Genomic DNA, 21,166 nt, shown 5'->3' with positions numbered 1-21,166 from the left:
ATACCAGAGGTGGGATCAGGTGTCTAGGAGGAGTAAGCATCCCCTGTCGATCGGTCACACCTGTCGTGAGCCCTATATCTCGATCGGGTAAACAGAGTAATCCGTAGTCAAATTCAGTGTAAATTTAAAACGACTTCAATTGGTATGAAACTTTTTGGACAGCATTTTACGCAAGGACAGGTTGTATTGGTAAATTAGATCATTACAACAACCATAAAATTTGCGAAATGCTGACTTCAAAAGAAACTGTTGAAACCCCTGTGACATCAACTTATTTGTCGTATGGGAAGTCGACGATGGAGAGGCTGAAGTCATAAAGTTGAGTTGTTAGTTTGCCGTTAACATCTATGTTCAACAAAATATATCTTTCGAGTTGAAAATGTTTTAAAGAACAACCTCAGTAATTACTTCATAGGAATAAAGACTGATTGTTTTTGTTTGTACTGTAAATAGAAGACATTACAATATATTTATATTTTAATTGGGTTTTTGGAGGGGGGGGGGGTGATTGCCAAACATTATGGTGAATACTATAGAATCATAATTATTCTTAACGCCAATTTTTCTTGGGTTGAAAAACACCCAACTAATAAGCATATTTGTGGGGGGAGTAAATTTCGTGGTAGAACAATGCAATTATCATGGGTATGCCCCTACCTGACTAAACCCAAAAGTTCACCCTCCAAAAATATAACAATTTCACAATACCTTGTTTCTGAGCAATTTTCTTCGCATCAAGCCATGATCTTCATACATCAAGTCAGGAAAAATTATCGCGTGGTAAAAAAAAAGATGTTTATCAATAAATGTAAATCAATATTGGCTCGCACAGTGACTCTTAGTGAAAGTAAAAGGTATATGTAGGAAATATCTATTGATTTGGCTTAATGTTACCAAGAAATTGCAATCCGTATATTCCAAAGCATAAGTAAATATCCACATAAGTAATAGTATAATAAAGAAAAATCAGAAAGCCCAAAATAACTCAACATGTTTCATTTTCTCTCATATATATATATATATATATAGATATACATATATATACATATATATATATATGCGTGTGTTTGTATGTGTGTGAACAAAATAAGGTTTAGCTATATATTTCATAAAACATGGCATCTCGTTGACAGTCACACCGTTAACCTGAGATTTTTTTTGTGGTAAGAAATCCGAGCTTGACAGTTAGAATCAATTTCTACATCGTCGACATCAAAATAATAATCTTCTATATGTCACTGGATGTTGCCATAATAACGAAAGGTTCAAACGTGTGATCAAATCATATATCGACTGGTCACGCTATACCTTTTCTTCCCAGAAACACTAGTCTGTCCGCGGTGTAGATTTCGATCTCATAATTGATATTTCATGACCATATTTAGTACTAATGGAAATTTTGCTTCCCGTGAGTAGAATTAAGCCCGCCATGTTTAATTGTACGTCTGCGTAGAGATTACAGCGACATCCGCCGTCTGCTTGGTGAAGCACGTGTTAGCGGATGTGATGACTATCAGCTCGCGCTGAAGAAAATTTTGTCGCATCGTTAACGTACCAGACAAGGTATGTATACTAAGTGTGTATATATCAATGTACTTCTGATATTAGTTTGAATTATGCTTTCGTATACAAGTAAGCTTTATTTTTAACTAGACGCAGTCACCAAAATTAAAAATTATTAAATAATTTTGACATTTTATCACATCAGGGATAAACGTGTTTTGGATAGCGGATATTTATCCTGATTTTTTCCCATTTATAGAAATGTTATCTATCTATCTATCTATATCTATATGTAATATGTGAAATTATGAATTATGGAGATTATCAGCCGATATTTATATTTAACCGATATCCATATTGCATAAGATCAATGATACAGTGTTCTATGGAACAATTTTATGTACTGCTTTTAGTGCCCTATAATCCCTTGTGAACATTTTCGTGATCCGTGAGTAATTAAGAGGCGTAATAGGTATGATTGAGAAGTTATTCGTTCCTTCGAATCATGTCTGCATACAGTCTGTTCATATATTATAAAGATGATACTAGTATGACGTACATCTTCACCTTCCTCACTGCAATAAGCCATAAGCGAGAGGAACACCCAAGTAAATAAAAGAAATGCTCTCACGTTCACCTACACAATTTATTACTTATATTTGAAGAAGTTATGCATTTTTAATATACCTGGCGCAGTATACATGGTACGACATAGTATTCAGCATTCACCTATTCCGTATATTTTACCGCACTTTAATTGGTATGAATGTTGAGATGCCACGAACACAGTAATGTTCATTGGACTGTGCTTTGTATACTTTTTTCTTACACAGTTACTCTCATAATGCATTATCTTCGGTATGCTATGACAGAATCACAGTCTCCATCTTTGAATTGTAGGCGTTTTCAGCGCTAGATTAAAGGAGGAGGTATATAATTACTATAAGAGATGCATCGGTATTTTAGTTGACCAAGCAATCTATAAAATATGTTATATTTTTATATATATATTTTCACTGATTATTATGTTCTGGGGATTTGATGCAGATGCTTTGATTGTCTGGGAGAACAGGCTTATACAATGTAAGCAGCAAATAAAAAAGCGAAACTTGATTGTATTATTATTCTCTTTGTGATTAGCTAAATGGACGATTTCTTTTAGAGGATGAAGCAAGAATGGATGCCCCAACGATATATAAAACAAAATGGCAATTAGAATTATCACCATTTACAAATTACCGCATAATGGATTACTTCAAGAAAGTAACTTACAACTTTGATGTTTCTTTTTCATGACCTTCGCAAAGGCATTTTCCTTACGTTTCTGGGTTTAAATTATTTTTTAGTTAATACTGCGTCAAAGAGGCACTACAGGTAATTTTTCGCACCTTCATTGTGTGTGTTGTGTTGTTGTTGTTTTTTCGTTTGGTTTCTTTCTTTGTTAGTTTGTGTTTGTACTCTTATCAATAAAATCATAAAAATCATTAATTTGCTCTCGAGTGCACTATGCAGATCATCCGGAATTCAAAGGTTTCTTCATGTTGAGTTGGACTTTTAAATGTATATTTGCATCACGTGATTTTTGAATGACAACATCTTTTAAGAAAAGTATTAAAATAGACTTGTTCGCTCCTTTTTACAATCAAATATAAATTGTTAGTTTAACAGCAACCCATTCTAAGTCCCTATTGACCAAACAGTGTTTTAAAACTTAAGTTTGCACTTATCAAGCAGTATCTTTGTTAAACCCGCATTTTAGCTCTTGTTTATCCAACGCTAATACTGATCCCCCGGGTAAATTTAAGTTCGCGCCCGAGTTTTATGTCATAATATTTTATCTGAAATTGAAGAGTTCCTATAGTCCGTTTTATCAAATCACTGATACATAGTATATCCACATATCTAATTGTATTTCGCTAATTTTAAAAATAAACTATAGGAACTCTTTAATTTTGGGAGATGAAATGGAAGTTATCATTTGAACGGAAAATATAGTGATAGTTCATTATATGGAATTTACATATTTAGACGGTAAGTAATGCAGCATTTATAGGGATACAGAGCTGGTTCAATAGTCAACTAACTTATTTGAAGTGAACAGCAGTGTCACCTAAGTGCACATTAATTGCTAGAACCGACCGAAGCTGAAAGTAAATTTCCAGACATGAATTATGAAGGACTGCTCCGAGATTCGGTGAAGACGTCCGTCTAAATATTCAGCCGAACAGAATCTCAGCCGAGATTGGTACTAAGATACAAACAGAGAAATGACGTATTTGGGGGAAATGATTAAAGACTGCTAACAAGTAAAACAAAATGCTAACAAAAACATGTTATTTTATTTTATTAATCAAGTTAGGCGATCATACGATGAAGAACTTACACTGCTATGACCTTGTGCACAATACTTTCAGCTGGTAGCATGACGTTTCTACATACCTGTAGTGCGGGGGGGGGGGGGGGGGGGGGGGGGGGGGGGGGGGGAGGGTATACGTATCCCATAGATTCCTTATACTAACCCTTACATACAGATATCTATTATTAGACTATTGTGGTAGTATAAAATATTGTAATCATAGAAGTATATTGTTTGGTATCCAGCGGTGACATTTTGATTACTATCCGTGATCTGTCATAATCAAAGACCGAAGCGAATCGTCTAAATGAAAGTTGAAGAAATGGGACCTTAGATTTGATTGATTAAGGAAGATACATATACCATATCGTCATACTTTCTTTAAAATCGCTACATATAGGTATACCAGTATGTATTCTCCGGTCCGTTTGATAATAGCAGCAATACACTTTGCATTCCCAAAACATTGCTCACTCCAAATATCTACGAGCACGCAGATACCTACCCACACTCACGGAGGTGTAATTATTATCTAATTATCAAAATTATCCATAATTAATCTTTAATATATGTCACTCAAACATCGGGGTGAATGAAACAGGAATCCAGAATAAAAACTACCTCCTTACATAAATAAGGTCTGAACACGAATTGTTCTCTAGGGAATGTGTAGGTTGTTAGCATTACGGAGGTATAAAAACAATGGAATCATGGATAATTTCGTTGATTATGCAGATATCGTCCTATAGTTATATTGTGTTAAAACATGAGTACCTTATATCAAGTTGATTGTGTCTTGTTTAACGTCTTTCTCGGGAATTTTTCACTCACATAGAGACGTTACAAATAGCGGTGAAGGGCTTCAAATTTACGACCATTGAGCAGTGAGGGTTCTTTAGCGTGCTACACCTACTGTGACTCGGGACATCCGTTTTTAAGGTCCTTTCCGAGGACCCGTGATATTCACACCTGATGCCGAGTGTTTGGCGATGGAACTAACACTACCTGTTTTAACGACTTAGGTCTGTCTCGACTGGGATTCAAACCCCGACCTTCTGCATGCGGGGCGAACGCTCTACCTCTAGACCACCGCGGGGGATCAAGTTGAAAAGTCTGTGCTTTCATCGTGAAATAAAATGAGACAGCATAGGTTTATTACAGAAAAACACTTGTAACCCGTAATATAAAAGATTAAGAAAAATATGCCAGCACTGTCTAGATGATAAATGCAATACTTTTGTAAATTGGGCACAAAATACTGCGCATGCAATAAAATATTCTTGTGTAGACAAAAATACTGTTCACATAATCAATACAGTATTCTAGTTTATTATATGATTGAATGATTCTGGGCTTTCTGATTGGCTGAGATCAAACATGCTAGAAAAATAGAACGTTGTATTCACCTTCACGTGTCCTTGAGGTGAATATAACATTGATTTTTACCAACATCGGACCAAATAGAATTGAAAATTCCCAACTTGACACAACTGGTTATTATCTGTTGTTCTTCCTATGAAGACTGATTCGACTGGGTCTTGCACTTAAGCTGTAAACATCGATGGACGACTCAGTCTGATTAAAACCAGCCCCCCTTCTCCTATGACGACGATAGGAGAAGGGGGGCTGGTTTTAATCAGACTGTGGACGACTAGGTGTCACTTTGTAAACTTTGCAAGCGATTGGTGTTTTCTCGGTCAATACGATAATTCAACAACCCTTGAAGTACATTACTCATCGAGACCAGAGGGTTCGGTGAATATTGTACTAGTCGGATAGCTAAATCATCATATTGACCTAAAAAACGCGAACAACTGTATAATATTAGGCACAAAAGTACAGCCCATATAATCAATACGACAAAAACCGAGGCCCCGTGTCGCAGTAGGTGTGGCATGATAAAGACATCCCCCCCCCTGCTCAAAGGCCGTAAGCGCCGAACATAGGCCTAAATTTTTCAGCCTTTCACCGGCAATGGTGACGTCTCCATATGAATGAAAAATTCTCGAGCAATATAGACTCAATTGATATAGATGGAAATCTCTTAGATGCAATTCCAATGTGTTTGCCTTTGATATCTCTACAGTTACATAAATAGTATTTCCTCATGAACGCACAGCAGTTGTAAACAATGAGTGTAGAAGTACAGATAAATATAGTACACATGTAAACAATGAGTGTAGAAGTACAGATAAATATAGTACACATGTAAACAATGAGTGTAGAAGTACAGATAAATATAGTACACATGTAAACAATGAGTGTAGAAGTACAGATAAATATAGTACACATGTAAACAATGAGTGTAGAAGTACAGATAAATATAGTACACATGTAAACAATGAGTGTAGAAGTACAGATAAATATAGTACACATGTAAACAATGAGTGTAGAAGTACAGATAAATATAGTACACATGTAAACAATGAGTGTAGAAGTACAGATAAATATAGTACGCATGTAAACAATGAGTGTAGAAGTACAGATAAATATAGTACGCATGTAAACAATGAGTGTAGAAGTACAGATAAATATAGTACGCATGTAAACAATGAGTGTAGAAGTACAGATAAATATAGTACACATGTAAACAATGAGTGTAGAAGCACATATAAATATAGTACACATGTAAACAATGAGTGTAGAAGTACAGATAAATATAGTACACATGTAAACAATGAGTGTAGAAGTACAGATAAATATAGTACACATGTAAACAATGAGTGTAGAAGTACAGATAAATATAGTACACATGTAAACAATGAGAGTAGAAGTACAGATAAATATAGTACACATGTAAACAATGAGTGTAGAAGTACAGATAAATATAGTACACATGTAACCAATGAGTGTACAAGTACAGATAAATATAGTACACATGTAAACAATGAGTGTACAAGTACAGATAAATATAGTACACATGTAAACAATGAGTGTAGAAGTACAGATAAATATAGTACACATGTAACCAATGAGTGTAGAAGTACAGATAAATATAGTACACATGTAAACAATGAGAGTAGAAGTACAGATAAATATAGTACACATGTAAACAATGAGTGTAGAGGTACAGATAAATATAGTACACATGTAAACAATGAGTGTAGAAGTACAGATAAATATAGTACACATGTAACCAATGAGTGTAGAAGTACAGATAAATATAGTACACATGTAAACAATGAGTGTAGAAGTAGAGATAAATATAGTACACATGTAAACAATGAAAGTAGAAGTACAGATAAATATAGTACACATGTAAACAATGAGTGTAGAAGTACAGATAAATATAGTACACATGTAAACAATGAGTGTAGAAGTACAGATAAATATAGTACACATGTAAACAATGAGTGTAGAAGTACAGATAAATATAGTACGCATGTAAACAATGAGTGTAGAAGTACAGATAAATATAGTACACATGTAAACAATGAGTGTAGAAGTACAGATAAATATAGTACGCATGTAAACAATGAGTGTAGAAGTACAGATAAATATAGTACGCATGTAAACAATGAGTGTAGAAGTACAGATAAATATAGTACACATGTAAACAATGAGTGTAGAAGTACAGATAAATATAGTACACATGTAAACAATGAGTGTAGAAGCACAGATAAATATAGTGCACATGTAAACAATGAGTGTAGAAGCACAGATAAATATAGTACACATGTAAACAATGAGTGTAGAAGTACAGATAAATATAGTACACATGTAAACAATGAGTGTAGAAGTACAGATAAATATAGTACACATGTAAACAATGAGTGTAGAAGTAGAGATAAATATAGTACACATGTACACAATGAGAGTAGAAGTACAGATAAATATAGTACACATGTAAACAATGAGTGTAGAAGTACAGATAAATATAGTACACATGTAACCAATGAGTGTAGAAGTACAGATAAATATAGTACACATGTAACCAATGAGTGTAGAAGTACAGATAAATATAGTACACATGTAAACAATGAGTGTAGAAGTACAGATAAATATAGTACACATGTAACCAATGAGTGTAGAAGTACAGATAAATATAGTACACATGTAACCAATGAGAGTAGAAGTACAGATAAATATAGTACACATGTAAACAATGAGTGTAGAGGTACAGATAAATATAGTACACATGTAAACAATGAGTGTAGAAGTACAGATAAATATAGTACACATGTAAACAATGAGTGTAGAAGTACAGATAAATATAGTACACATGTAAACAATGAGTGTAGAAGTAGAGATAAATATAGTACACATGTAAACAATGAGTGTAGAAGTACAGATAAATATAGTACACATGTAAACAATGAGTGTAGAAGTACAGATAAATATAGTACACATGTAAACAATGAGTGATGAAGTACAGATAAATATAGTACCCATGTAAACAATGAGTGTAGAAGTACAGATAAATATAGTACACATGTAAACAATGAGTGTAGAAGTACAGATAAATATAGTACACATGTACGTCTACTCTACCGGCTGGGAACTCCGACAGAGAGAAAACAGAATATAAATATAAGGGGGAAAAGTTCACTTGTGAAAATACACGAGGGTGTATACTGTGATGCTTCATGTCCGCATACTTCACCTCAGTTATTTTTTATGAAGACTAGATCTGAAATGGAATTCTCTTAATTATTTATTTCACATACAAATACATGTATACGTAATTATGAGAGTTAGAATTGAAACTTGGATTCCTTTATCAAATATCATACATACACTATACATGTTTTGTGATCTATAACGATTATATTGCCAAAGATATAGTGTACCCAAGTGATACAATGATGGCTGTATCAAATGTCAAAGCAAGACTATAACTTCTCATTTGCTCGATCATAGCACACAATCAAACCCTGCTGTTATCTGTTACTGCAGTGCTCATTCGGTACAATGCTGTAAATCACCGACCTCTTCAGTGGAATACGTTCTGTTCAATCCATTTTCATTTTATGTGTGTTGTTTTACGTTCCATTCGAGATTTTTTTTACCCATATAGTGACGTCACCAGCTGTAGGTGAAGTGCCAAAAAGTTGAATCTATACTTGACGCTTACGGCTGTGGCAGAAGGATTTTTTCTCTCTTGCCAAAGCCTACCGTGAGACAGGTCCTCCGTTTTTAAGGTTATATCCAAAAGACCTATGACTTTCACTTTACTCGTAAATAACAAGCCCTTGTCGATGGAGACGTCACTCTGTTAAACGCCATAGGGATATTAAAGCTCACACTATGGGGGTATTGAATTCTTTAAGACAGGAGGATACCAAATAGGGATATAAAACTACTTATTGTCAACTTTCTAGTTTTACTACAAACGTTATTCAAGTCTATCATAATTATTCCTATTTCATTGTTGTAATATGTTGATATCACTTAAGATTTTAATTTAGCTATCGCGTTGACGTGTTTATCTTTATATCTTATTTCTTGCGCTCAAGGAGATTTTCCAGGCTAGGCTGACCTCGACATGAAAACAATCACATGACATGGAAAGTAACTAAGAATGTCGTTGTTGACAGTTGAGTGATAAATAGAATCTTACACTCGTGCCACACTCGCCAAGGCGCGGGAAATGTTAAAACCGGCAACTCATTTCATAAATTTCATACGCCATAAGCACTCGTTCAAGATCCTTTATTGATGGTGATATTCGTATGTATCTTTTATTATGGGGATACTGAATTCCAAATTACGGAAATATTGTATTCCTTATTATAAGGGTATAGAATTCTTTATTGTAAGGATATTGATTTCTTTATTATAGGGATATTGATTTCTTTATTATAGGGATATTGGATTCCTTATCATGGATATATTGAATTTATCATTAAAGGGATATTAATTTCCTTATTATGGAGATATTGAACTTAATATTATAGGGATATTGAATTGATTATTATAAGGATATTGGATTCATTACTATAAGAATGTTGGATTCATTATTATTATTATATGGGTATTGAATTCCTTATCATAGGGATATTGAATTCATTATTATAAGGATATTGGATTCATTACTATAAGAATGTTGGATTCATTATTATTATTATATGGGTATTGAATTCCTTATAATAGGGATATTGAATTCATTATTATAGGGATATTGGATTCCTTATAATGGGGATATCTACCTTATTATTAATCTGTTACCTATCTGACTTGTGGCGTCTCCAACCACCTCTGTCCGCAGCCGCAACCCTCCCCTCAGTCCAAGAAAATCATCTGTTCTCTGCCCTCTCCTTCTCTACTGTTCTTCCCCAGTGGTTTCTGGTCATTGTTATGTTTTTTTTCTGAGGATGTGTCCAATGAAAGACGAAGATAACGAACAGTGATCAATAAGCAATACAAAATAAAAAAATGGGCAAACACGGATCCCTGGATATACCAGTGGTGGAATCTGGTGCCTAGGAGGAGTAAGCATCCCCTGTTGACCGGTCACACCCGCCGTGAGCCCTATATCTTGATCAGGTAAAGGAGTTATCCGTAGTCAAAATCAGTGTGCCAAGAACGGCCTAACAATCGGCATGAAACACGTCAGACAGCATTTGACCCAATGATAGGTTGTATTGGCAAACTAGATCGTTATAACGACCATAGAATTTGCGAAATGCTGACTTTAAACGAGAATGTTGGAACCCCTGCATCATCAACTTGTTTTTCAGTACGTTGCTTCGATTCAAAAAATGACCATACGCAGAACAAGCTCTTGCGTATCGAATCAGTTGAGAGATATAAACACCATATGCAGGTGATAATGGAATATTGCTACATAAATATGGGAAGTTGACAATGGAGAAGTTGAAATCATCCCGTTTGTCATAAAGTTGAGTTGTTAGTTTGCCGTTAATATCTACTTTCAATAAAATATCCAAGTATGAAACAGAAATGGACGGTTATGTGGTGTCCTTTATTTCGAGTTCACTGGGATATATTGAATCGACATATGAATGAAAATTATTATTGTTAATCGATAATACATCGTCGATATATCTTAATGTCGAATTGAAAGCCACAGCAAGAAATTTTTTCTTCTCACGTAGAAGTTTTTGAATAAATTATGCTTCATAGGAATATAAAAACAAGTAAGCTAACAAAGGAGCACAATTTGTGTCCATGGGAATTCCAACAGACTGTGGGAAGACCTGATCACCAAAGATCATGAAGATATTGTCAATGAGGAACTCCATATTTTTTATTTCAACTTCAGAGTACTTGTGCGTGGAATCAGAGTGGCGCTTAACATAGTAATTCTTTGGATGACTGATCACTAGATGTGAATATTTGCGTTTTCCATTTTTGTTGAAGAACCAACTGTCTATGATGTCAAAAAGTTTAGTCTTTGATTTATCGTGAGAAATGGTCGTGTAAAGAGTTGAAAAGTCATACGTTTTGATGTTGTTGATTTGAGAAAAGTTTTGTGATTTCAAGTTTACTAACATTTCTTCAGAATTTTTTAGAATTCACATTTGATTTACACCTCTTCTGGCAGATATAGTCGCACAGTACGTTTGACGTTTCTCCTTCACAGCTGTTAATATTTTCGTGAGGAGCAAAGATAGGGGCTTGGTAGAACATTTACTGAATCCAGCAATGTATCTTTGTTTGTAAGGGTTTTTTTAAGTTTAGGAATCCAGTATAGGTACAGTAACTCATATTCATCCGACCCATTGACTGGGATATTAAATGTGTCTAAAACTGAAGCATGGTTTTGAAGAACTTCGTCTTTTGAAAGGGCAGTTGGAGTATAGGTACGATTACCAAAAGTGAAAGTAATGCCAAGTTCGTTTAAAATACAGTTGTCAAACAAAGACAATATTGTTACAAGCTTTGTCAGCTGGAACCAAAACATATTCCTCATGTAACCTATCTAATTCTTTTATCACTTCTGGTTTACTAAACACAGAAGGATAGATGGTACGTACTTTTGTTTTCATATGTCTAATGTGGGATTTTAATATTCCTCTTATACTTTTAATCCATTCTGACAATGTATCAAGTTCTTTTTCATATTTAGACCATCGTCTGACATAATCCTCGACAGAATTCATAATAGAAAAGAAGTTCTGTCATCAATTGAAAGACCGAGCTTCTCTGTATTTAGGACCTTTTAGAGAAAGTGATTTGAAGTCCTCATTTTTGTCCCCCACCGCAACGCGATGTCCGTGTGTCCGTCCGTCCCACTTCACTTTGTGGACGCAACTCCTCAGAAACCGCTCAATGGATTTTGTTCATATTTTGTAGGATTGTTATTCACCATGTGTAGTTGATCATATTATGCCGTCATTTTGATTCGACAATTTTTACAGGAGTTATGGGACTTTGTTGAATTTGTACGTGCTACACTATAGGAACACTTTGTGGACGCAACTCCTCCGAAACCGCTCACTGGATTTCATTCAAATTTTGTAGGATTGTTAGTCACCATATGTAGTTGATCATATTGCGCTGTCATTTTGATTCGATAAATTTAACAGGAGTTATGGAACTTTGTTGAATTTGTACATGTTACACTATAGAAACACTTTGTGTTCGCAATTTCTCCGAAACCGCTCAACGGATTTTGTTCGAATTTTGTAGGATTGTTAGTCTCCGTATGTAGTTGATCATATTGCGCCGTCATTTTGATTCGACAAATTTTAGTACAGGAGTTATGGGACTTTTGTGCTTCGACTTTTTTTGCGGCGGTGGGGGACATGGCTACGTGTAGCAATCTTGTTAACTATATCAACATCACCAGTAATGACATGTCCAGCTGGTCTATAGTTGAAAGAAGATGAAGAACAATACCACATAGGTGGATTAAGTATAAGATGGTCTATATATAGGCACTGCAAGGTTATTTTATAATTGAAAAGTTTGTATGCAATAGTAGAACTATATTTGTAGGAAATACGGGGTGTAGACTTGAACTTGAAATAAGTTTGAATACACGACTGAACGTTTTTATGACGAAGAATGTTGCTTATGTTGACGGCATCTATTCCTTTGTTTGTAAATTTGAGCTTAAGGAACTGACGGCACGATTTGGAAGGAATATCATCCATGACCCGTGGTGGTTTAAAGAGCCTGTGATTGGCAACACCCATAATCATAGAGTTCAGTCTATATTCAGGTGTTGAAAAATCCAAGTATAGACTAGTTGTAGCTTCTCGAAATAACGTATGTAAAACTGATGAAAAAATAATTTCCACTTTCTGTACCTAATTTCTTGGCTTAAGAGCTGCATTTCTCATCTTAGTAATTCTGAAGTTGGTAGTTTTTCCTGCGATCAGATTTTAAGACTTCCTTTAAAAACATGGATGAAAAAATCGATATCAGCAATATTTGACTTTTCCCTTTCCATTTAAATACCTAGCCGAGTAGCTCAGTAGGTTAGAATAACGATTGCTGACCTGTAGGTCGCATGTTCTAGTCCAGCAGGGGTTTTAAATTTTTTTCAGATTACCTTCTACTAAAACTGTATTTTTTGACAAAATAAAGTAAATTTGAAAATTTTCAACTTCAAAATATTTTTGTACATATCCTCTACTTTTCATCTACATCAAATGTCTCTGGTGTAGCACACCTCCTTAAGCTGTTTTTGTGGCACATATCAATCATCTTTTCATCCCCTTTATTCATTTTCCATGTTTCACATCCATACATTAATACTGGTATAACTTATGTCTTTAAAAGCCCGTTTTGTTTTCTTACTGATGAAGTTAACGTTCCATATCCTTTTGTGTCTTGCGAAAGCAAATCATTCCTTTGAAACTCTTCCTCTAATATCTTCCTTGCTTCCTCTTTGTTTTGAAACGGTTGCACTCAGATATACAAATGTGTTGAAATTTCAAATTGATAGGTTACTGTTGTTTGGGATTTATTCTCACAATAATACTGTTGGCAGTATTAACTTTAAGTATTTGCAGGTTGTTCTAATTCGTCAATTTCCCTTTGGATGTGTTTCTTGGATGAACTCAGTAGCTCAATATCGTCTGCAAAGTCCAGATCATCAAGCTTTGATGTAAAGTTCCACCTGATGCCTGTTTCTCCCACAATAGTTTTTCTCATCACTCGGCCAAATGCCAGGAGGAACAAATATCTAGGCATGTTGCAGTCTTGTTTGAATACAGTTCTAATCTCAAACAAATCTGAGGTGTCATTTCCATCAATGACTGCGCAGCTGAATCCATCATAAAATAATTTCAAGATGATATCTTTTGTTGGTATGGCATAGCTTGTTAAGATGTTCCACCTGCTTTCACTGTGTATGGAGTCATATGCCTTCTCGAAATTAATAAAGTTTATGTATTGCCTACTATTCAGTTACTTGTTCAATGATGTTACGTAGAATGAATATTTGCCCTGTTGTTTCTCTGCTTGTCCAAAATCCTTTTGTTATATCTATGAGATATTTTCAAGAATTTTGCTCATCTCTGTTAGTAGAGTGATTCCTCTGTAATTTTTACATTCTTTAAAATTTCCTGTTGTGGTAAGTTAATAACCAAACTTTTTTCCAGTTTGATGGTATGCTTTCGTTTCTCCAAATACTGCTTATAAGATGTCTGATCTTGTTTGATCTGTATTCAATACCTGGTTTCAGGAATTCTACAGCATTTATAGATATCCCAGGTGCTTTCCCATTATTGAGTTTTCGTATTACATTTCTGATCTCCATTAAAGATTGTTCTTCGCAACTGATCTCACATATCATCTCATATGACTGCTCAATACCAACAGGGTATTTTGATTCTTCTCTGTTTAGTTCCTCACTGAAGCTTTGTTTCCATCCTTCTTATCTTATTTTCATTACTTGTGATTAGATCTTCATTTTTGTTCAGAATGACAACACTTTGTTTTAGTTTTTCTTTCATGTGTTAAATTCTCGCTGCTTTTCAGCCTAAGTTGAGATGCTATTGATTCATTGCCTTTTGTTTGTTCTTATGTGTTTGTTAACTTCTTTATCTTTTCCTCTGTATTATTATTTTACCCGAACTTTCAGTAGCTCTGATTTGTTTCCTATTTGTTTCTTATATATGTGGGCTCTCATCAATAAGTTTCCCTGATGTATCGCTTATCCATGGCCTTTTCTTGTTCCCAATACCTTCTTTGCAGTTTCGACATATGTTTTTTCTAGATTGTTGCTTGTCTGTTCACTCGAAATGACAACTTCGTCGCTAATTCATAATTAGGTTCTCGAGCAAATTAAATTGATTGGCAACTCTTACGTTGAATTTTACTGTGTATAGTAGTATATTTTCTGTTTGTTTGTAAAGATTTTTTTCCTTTGTTCTACGGTTTTTTTTAATTTGGCGCTTTCTTCAATTTAAGCTTTATGGCGGTACGCACAAGATAGTGATCACTCCCAATATCTGTTGAATGGTTGGTTGGTTGTATATTGATCAACGTCCCGCTCGATACTTTTCCACTCATATGGAGACGTCACCATTGCCGGTGAAGAGCTCCAAAATTTAGGCCTATGCTCCGCGCTTGCAACGAGGGTTATTTATTATGCCACACCTGTTATGACACGGGACCTCGGTTATTGCGGTCTCACCCGAAGGACCACCCCATTTAGTCGCCTGTTACGACAAGCAAGTGATACTGAGGACCTATTCTAACCCGGATCCCCACGGGATTCTGTTGAATTACGGACTCTCGTGTCCATCACCGAGTTTCTGAATTTGTTGTTGACAAGTGTGTGGTGTACATGTATCTGTTTACCACATCTTCCATCAAATGAATTACTTGTGATCATATGGATATCTTTATGTGGGAACATCGATCCTGTTATCACTAGTTCGTTATTGTGATATATTTCATCGTTATCATTCCTTCACCCATATGCATGAAAAGCGAAGATAACGAACAGTGATCAATCTCATAAATCCTACAAAGAATACAAAATAAAGAGTTGGGCAAACACGGACCCCTGGATATACCAGAGCTGGGATCAGGTGTCTTGGAGGAATAAGCATCCCCTACTGACCGGTCACACCCGCCGTGAGCCCTATATCTTGATCAGGTAAACAGAGTTATCCATAGTCAAAATCGGTGTGCCAAGAATGGCCTAAACATCAGTATGAAATTTGACCCAATGATAGGTTGTATTGGCAAACTAGATCATTATAACGACCATAGAACTTGCGAAATGCTGACTTTAAACGAGATTGTTGAAAGCCCTGCACCATCAGCTTGTTTGCCAGTTTCTTTCCTCGCTATAGAATTGATCATACGCAGAACAAGCTCTTGTGTATCGAATCATTTGAGAGATATAAACACCATATGCATGTGATAATGGAATATTACTACATAACAATGGGAAGTTGATGATGGAGAGCTGAAATCACCCCGTTTGTCATAAACTTGAGTTGTTAGTTTGCCGTTAATATCTATTTTCAATTAAATATTTAAGTATGAAGCAGAAGTGGGCGACTCTGTGGTATCTTTTATTTCGAGTTCACTGGGATATATTGAATCGACAGATGAATGCCCCATAACATGTTCATAATACGTGTTGCCTATTCCTATTTTTGCAATCATGTCTCCTGTGATAACTAGTAATCATGTTTGTAAACCTTACAGTTGTGTACAAAATTTATCCTTCTGTTCTTCACCGGCTGCTTCAGATGGTGCATAGACATGAATTAGAGTCATCTTTATATATTTTGAATAGAATCTTGCACCAAATGAAGCAGCCGATCATTTTATACAAGATGCTTGAAAATAGCTTATATTGTCTGTAATTTTTATATGACATAAAATAATTTTGATATGATACATCGAATAGTCTCAAAAATTTCATGAATTGTTGCTGTTGTGTGTTTTTTAATCCTGGCGAAGTTTATCTAAGCTAATTGTGGCGTTTTGTGTTAATTATTAATGTAAAGTGCCGGGACCCGGGTTTGCGGTGATTGGAAGCTCTGATATCAGCGACGTTCTGAGGGAGTTGCCTGTTTGGTAAATGTATTGAATCAGATATTTTTTTTTTAGGTAAATACGTAATTACAGATGTATTGTTGCATCTAGGATTTGTTTCATGTAGTAAATTATCCTCGTGAAAGTAATTAGAATGTTCTTGTCATATGGGCAGATTTAACAATATGGAATAGCTTTGATACTGAGTGGGATAATCTTTGTGACTTTACCTATCCGATGGTACATGTGTTACATGTATCGCCAAAGATTATATTTTCCAACCACACATATCAAGTCCATTTTGAAATAACCCCAATTTCATTTATTTTTTCTCTTTGGTTGTCAACATTTCTTGTTAAGATTTCCGAGTATGTAGTGGTATATAAATACCGCAAAAATTGAAAGATGTGGAACATTGATTGCTAGCATATTGTTTAACGTCCTCCTCGATACTTTTTGCACTCATAAGGAGACGTCACCATTGCCGGCGAAGTGCTGCAAAATTTAGGCCCATGCTCGATGCTGACGGTCATTGAGCTAAGGCAATGGTGAGGTCTCCATCTGTGTGAAAAATTCTCGAGTGGGACGTTAAACAATATCAATCAATCAATCGGACAGGAAGGGATCTTTATCGTGTCACACTTGCTGTGACACGGGCCTCGGTTTTTGCGATCTCATCTGAAGGATCGCCCCCATTTGGTCTCTTATTATGATTTCAGCTTCTCCATCGTCAACTTCCCATATTTATGTAGCAATATTCCATTATCACCTGAATATGGTGTTTATATATCTCAACTGATTCGATATGCAAGAGCTTGTTCTGCGTATAGTCAGTTTTTAAATCGAGGTAAGCTACTGACAAACAAGTTGATGGTACAGGGATTTCAACAGTCTCGATTGAAGTCAGCATTCTATGGTCGTTATAACGATCAACCTCGTCAGTACAACCTCGCATTGGGTCAAATGCTGTCTGACGTGTTTCATACCGATTGTTAAGCCGTTCTTGGCACACTGATTTTGACTGTGGATAACTCCGTTTACCTGATCAGGATATAGGGCTCACGGCGGGTGTGACCGGTCAACAGGGGATGCTTACTCCTCCTAGGCACCTGATCCCACCTCTGGTGTGTCCAGGGGTCCGTGTTTGCCCAACTATCTATTTTGTATTGCTTATAGGAGTTATGACATTGATCACTGTTCGTTATCTTCATCTTGCATGAAGATACTGAATTGCTTATTATGGGGATATTGAATTCCATACTATACTAGTATTCAATTCCTTATTGGGGAGACACTGAATTTCACACGATGGGAATACTGAATTCCTTATCATGGGACACTGAATTGCTTATTATGGGGATATTTAATTCCTTATTTTTTGGATATTGAATTCCACTCTATATTTCTCAAATCTACAAGCTTTTCCAGCATGACTTGACTTACTTGACTTATTCCTCTTGGCCCCTGAGGGGCATAGGGCCTCAACAATAGTTTTCCATCTGTCTCGGTCATGTGCAGCTTGTTTGGTTTCTCCCCATGACATCTAGATCGACCTGAGCTCTGTATTTAAAGTCCTTCGCCATGTTGTTACTGGGCGCCCCTTTTTTCTTTTTCCTTGTGGATTCCATTCTAATGCATGTCTTGTGATGTTATTCTGTGGTCGTCTGAGGATATGACCAATCCAACGCCATTTTCTTCTTTTGATGGTATCTATTATTGGAGTTTGGCTTGTTCTTCTCCATAATTCCTGGTTTTATATTTTCTCAGGCCATCTAATTTTCAATATCTGTCCGAGGCATTTGTTTATAAAAACTTGGAGGTCATGCTCTGTTTTTTTAGTTTGTTTCCATGTCTCAGATCCGTGAAGAAGAACAGATTTTACATTGGTTTCGAATATTCTGATTTTCGTTTTGAGGCTGATGTTATTGCTCTTCCAGATTGGTCTCAAGGTAACAAAGGCATGTCTTGCCTTCCCAATTCTACTTCTGATGTCTTCATCTGCTCCTCCAGTTTTGCTGACTATGCTTCCCAGATACGTGAAGCTATCAACATCTTGGATGCTGTTGCCTTCCAACATCACAGGCGAGTCATGTTGTGCATTGATTCTTAGGCACTTGGTCTTTTTGATGTTTATTTCAAGCCCTGTTGACCTTGCAACTGTTTGGAGTGACTCTGTTTTCAGTTGGATATGCTGGAACAGATGTGATAATAAGCTGATGTCATCTGCGAAGTCCAGATCTTCTAGTTTGGAGGATAGTGTCCATTAAATACCCTTGGGTGGTATCATGCTTGTTTTCATTATCCGGTCAATGACAAGAGAGAAGATCAGAGGGGATAATAGACATCCTTGACGTACCCCTGTGCCCACGTTGAACAATGGTGACAGTGATGAATTGTGAATGACTTGGCATTTGGTGTTGTTATAGAGTTCTTGTATTATTCTAACAATTTTTTCTGGGATACCATAATGTCTCAGAACTTTCCATATTGTTATGCGGTCAAGCATGTCGAAGGCTTTTTTGAAGTCGACAAAGTTGATATAGAGTGGTGATTGCCATTCGAGAGATTGTTCTATGATGAGACGCAATGTGGCTATTTGGTCTGTACATGAGCGCCCACACCTGAATCCTACTTGTTCATCTCTGAGGCATCTCTCGATGGCTTCTTTGATTCTTCCAAGAATTATGCGTGTCAAGACTTTGCTAGGTAGTGAGAGTAGTTGTATACCTCTCCAGTTTTGACAATCACTAAGGTCTCCATTCTTTGGCAATTTTACTATGAACCCAGTTCTCCAGTCCTCTGGTATTTCCTCAGATGTCCAGATAGTATTTAACAGATCGTGGAGTATATTTGCTGTTGTTTCAGGGCTTGCTTTCAGTACTTCTGGTGGAATATAGTCTGGTCCTGGAGCTTTACCGTTTTTGATTTTTCAAATTGCCTTGATAATTTCATCTTTAGAGATGGCGGATGTTTCAATATCAAGATCATCACCTGGAGAAATGTCAGGGCTATTGGCAATCTCATCTCCATTTAGAAGGCTGCTGAAGTAATCTTTCCATCTTTCTAGTTGTTTTTCCAGTTTCGTTATGGTGTTTCCATCTCTGTCTCTTATTGGTCTTGATGTATTGGTCTTTCTGCCTGCCAGCTGTCTTGTAATGTTATAAACAGTTTTAGTGTCGTTTCTAATCATGGCATTTTCAGCTTCAGTAGCTAGTTGGTTAATATATTTCCTTTTGTCAAGCTTCGCATTTCTTTTAACTTCTTTCTGCAGATCTGAGTATTCTTTTGGAAGCTTCTCTTACTGGGATCTAGTTTTTGCTTGTTCAAGTTGGATTTTAGTTTTTCTTCTTTTCTCGATGGCATCGATTGTTTCATTTGACAACCAGGTCTTGTATTGTCTCTTGTTGTAACCAAGCTCTTCTTCGCAAGTGGTATTAAAATAGTTCTTAACTCTCTGCCATTTCGTTTCTAATGTACCATCATCTACATCTGCAAGGGCTTGAAAACGATTGCTGAGTTTGATAGTAAAGTCTCTGATGTTTTGACCATCTCCAAGCTTCTCTAAGTTGTATCTCTGCTCAGCTGTCCACCTTGTTTAACTGCTCTGGATATTTTGATTTTGAAATTTGCCACCAGTAGTTCATGATCAGAACCAACATCAGCACCTCTATAGACCCTGACATCTTGTAAGCTCTTTCTCCATCTCCTGGCTACGGTAATATGATCTATCTGATTTTTGGTCTTTGTATCTGGTGATGTACATGTTGTTTTATGGATATTCTTGTGAGGAAAAATTGTTCCACCAATAACAAGGTCGTTTTGTGCACAAAAATCTGCAAACAGTTCTCCATTTTCATTGATGGTTCCTATGCCTTCTTTCCCCATGATGGACCTCTTCCGTTGTTGTCTTTACCCACTTTTGCGTTCATGTCTCCCATCAATATTAAAATGTCTCTAGGTGTTACATTTTCTATTACACTTTGAAGTTGATCATAAAATTCTTCTTTATCGTTTTCTTCTGCTACGTTTGTTGGGGCATAGCACTGTATAATGGTCACTTTCTGGAATTTTGACATAAAGCGAGCAACGATGATCCTCTCGCTAACTGGTTCCCATTCCATGAGTGAAGACTTTGCCTTGTTGTTGAGTAAAATGCCAACTCCATTGTGGTGATGATCATTTTCGTTTGGTGGTCCTGAGTATAGCAATGTGTGGCCTGATGTTAGCATTACATTTCCTGATGTTGTCCATCTAACTTCGCTAAGTCCCAATATGTCTAGATCATATATGTCCATCTCTCTTGCCAGTGGAGGTTTTTATTTCAGAGTCTCCTTCTCTTAGACTGATTGCCAACCAAGGCTGATGAACACAGTCTGTCCATTTGTTGGATGT

At 36.0% G+C, this 21,166-nt stretch overlaps 1 long non-coding RNA gene across 1 annotated transcript in view; it reads left to right on the top strand.

Annotated features, from left to right (window-relative positions):
- Window positions 1-1,473: 1,473 nt before the first annotated feature.
- The window catches only part of LOC125669775 (uncharacterized), a 42,480-nt gene continuing 22,787 nt past the window's right edge, over window positions 1,474-21,166 (top strand). Inside the window, exon 1 of the long non-coding RNA XR_007368022.2 lies at window positions 1,474-1,563. This is a non-coding gene — a long non-coding RNA (uncharacterized LOC125669775). The remainder of the gene's footprint in view (window positions 1,564-21,166) is intronic.

This window comes from Ostrea edulis, chromosome 4 (genome assembly GCF_947568905.1).
Source record: "Ostrea edulis chromosome 4, xbOstEdul1.1, whole genome shotgun sequence".
NCBI lineage: Eukaryota > Metazoa > Mollusca > Bivalvia > Ostreida > Ostreidae > Ostrea > Ostrea edulis.
Note: the sequence above shows the minus strand (reverse complement) of the source record. Positions and strands in the feature narration are given on the sequence as shown.